The following is a 2,591-nucleotide window of genomic DNA, read 5'->3' as shown; positions in this document are numbered from 1 at the left end:
CTTTCGACCACGCAAATTGATAGATATAATAATTTATACAATGCACCAGTTTCCCGTCATACGCAACAATCAATGAATCTCCTTAGCTTTGCGACTGGAACGTATCAAAACTTGATCGTTGTTTGATCTGTCCCCTCTACGGAAAAACGGCTCAGTATAGCGATTCAATTATTGCAGATATAGCTAATATCCGGTATTAGGTGTCGTCCTTGATTAAGGGAACTCTCCCTATTTATAAAATCACATAGGGTAACTGTTCCAATTACTGCTTTAAGCTCATAATGTCAATTGATATGCTTATTTTAAAGCTTTTTAAGTACGTAACAGATATTATTTTTTATCATTATTTAAGTAAAAACTTCAATATACATAAAATAAAAGCAACAGACTCAGAAATCAATTAATTAATTAAATATAATAAAATAAATAAAATATAAGAAATTTTACCTATTACTGCCAGTCAGTTTCTAAATACTTCTCCTCCTCCCCTAATTACTGCTGCACGTACCAAATATTGCCTCCTTATTTACTACCCGTCTTCTTCAGTCAAAGTTGGTAGTAATTAGCGCAAATATGTTATATTCACACATAACTAGACGCGTTTACTGCCGGCAGTAATACAGACAAACCTTAAATTATTGTCCCTAATGCTGCCGCTTCAATAAATTAAATTAGAAAAGTAACCCATTACTTTTTTATGTTTATTTTATTGAAATATTATTTAAGCGTTATTATAATTGCTTTTAAAAGCATTTATATAATTGCTTTAGTACATATAAAAAAGTGAAAATACCACATTGGCTTGCAAAACATGTAGTTCTGTTCCACTTCCATTAAGAAGAGGATGGATTCTACATGGTTAGCGACATTCGTAACTACTTTAATTATTTTAAAAATATAAAACTTATCGAATATTTTATATAGTGTTTATGCTTACATGACAGTATCAGTTTAACACTAAAACATTTTAAATATATAATTCTTTCATATTTTTTATTCTAATATTACAATTGAAGAAAGCAGCAGTAATTGGGACACTGGCAGTAATTAGGACAGTTACTCTATAAAGATTTAAAAATTAAGATATAAAAATATTAATTTGCAAAGAATACAGTTTCCTTAATATTTTATAAAGTCAAATAATAAAATAATTACCGCTTGTATGTATAAAACAATAAAATAGAAAAGAGTTAGGCTAATAAACGAGCAAAACTTTTTTGGTTGATCAATTAATACGAAAATTTTTTTAATAATTAACGAATTGAATAGTCAAAATTGCAGTAGTCAAGATTGACTGCAACAAACGTAAGAACACCTGCGCCGATAATGTCAATTTTAATTGTAATGTGAATTTGTATGATGGCTGACGATGCAGGCTAAGTAAGTCGAAACGTCAATCCGTTTCGCCATCAATTCGTTTATTATTAAAAAACTGTTCGTATTAATTAATCAACCAAAAAAGTTTTGCTCTTTTATTGGCCTATAACTCTTTTTTATTTTGTTATTTTATGAAGTACCTATTCAGTACATCAATTCCACATGTTTGCACATTTTATCATATCACGCTTTTCGATATCACGGAAGCTATCGAGCAAATTAATGTACGTGCCAACGCTAAATAAACCAAAACCACGAATGTGTTTCGTAGACGAGTAACTTCCGATACCGCATAACGAATCGCTTAAGAGTTGGTACACGTGTGTTGCGCGTCTGCTTTCGTACATGTGAATTAACATTGCATTTATGCTTAACAGCATTTAATCTTCCGCGGATTCGAGAGACCGCGAGAACACGTCGAGCGGTAACTCAAACGATTTGTCTATATATCGAGAGGAGTGGAAGGTCCTAAGATTCCGTGCCAGGCGAACTGCGAAGAGCTGGCGGACGTCGTCGCTAAGTCACTCGTCTAATGGAGAGAAACGGGAAAATGGAAGGAAGCTGTGCGCGCGCGCGCGCGCATGCGAGAGAGAGAGAGAGAGAGAGAGAGAGAGAGAGAGAAAGAGAGAACTAGTACGGCATAAGTAATTGAAATGTTTCGAAGCCGGCCATGTGGAAACACTTGGTTTCGGGAGTATATATACGTATCTTCGGCTTCGGCCTGCAGTTATACGACCGGCATGATGATAAGAGGAGCTTCGCTCTCGAGAAGACTTCAAACGCATCAGCCAATCTGCCACGGCTACGAACTTGGAGGTAGTTTCCGTTCTCCAGCCGCATGGCTGGTCCAGCAGATCTTACGTCACGTTTTCCGCCGTCCGATTGATCAAAGGAACATCGCCGAATGAACGGGTGGAATACTACTCTCTTCTTTCCTTATCGTGCCAGCCTCGTCAATTAGGATCATCTCCGACGAGACTCTGCGCGGAAGTTTTTCTTTGACCGACTGCGCAATGGCGTTTCTCGTCGGTGCTTTGGATCGAAACTGCCCTAGAGATAAAAATTACTTAGGGGAGAGTTGCCGAATGCGTATTACTTAACATATTTTTTAGTTATATTTTGCATTTGATACTATTTAGAATGCAAACGAACGTTGGAAATTGTAGCTTGATGTTCAAGACATTTAATGTTACATGTTAAATCTTTCACTAATA

Source organism: Wasmannia auropunctata, unplaced genomic scaffold, assembly GCF_000956235.1.
Source record: "Wasmannia auropunctata unplaced genomic scaffold, wasmannia.A_1.0 LD336067.1, whole genome shotgun sequence".
Lineage (NCBI taxonomy): Eukaryota > Metazoa > Arthropoda > Insecta > Hymenoptera > Formicidae > Wasmannia > Wasmannia auropunctata.
The sequence above is the reverse complement of the archived record's forward strand: the minus strand, read 5'-3'. Positions refer to the sequence as shown.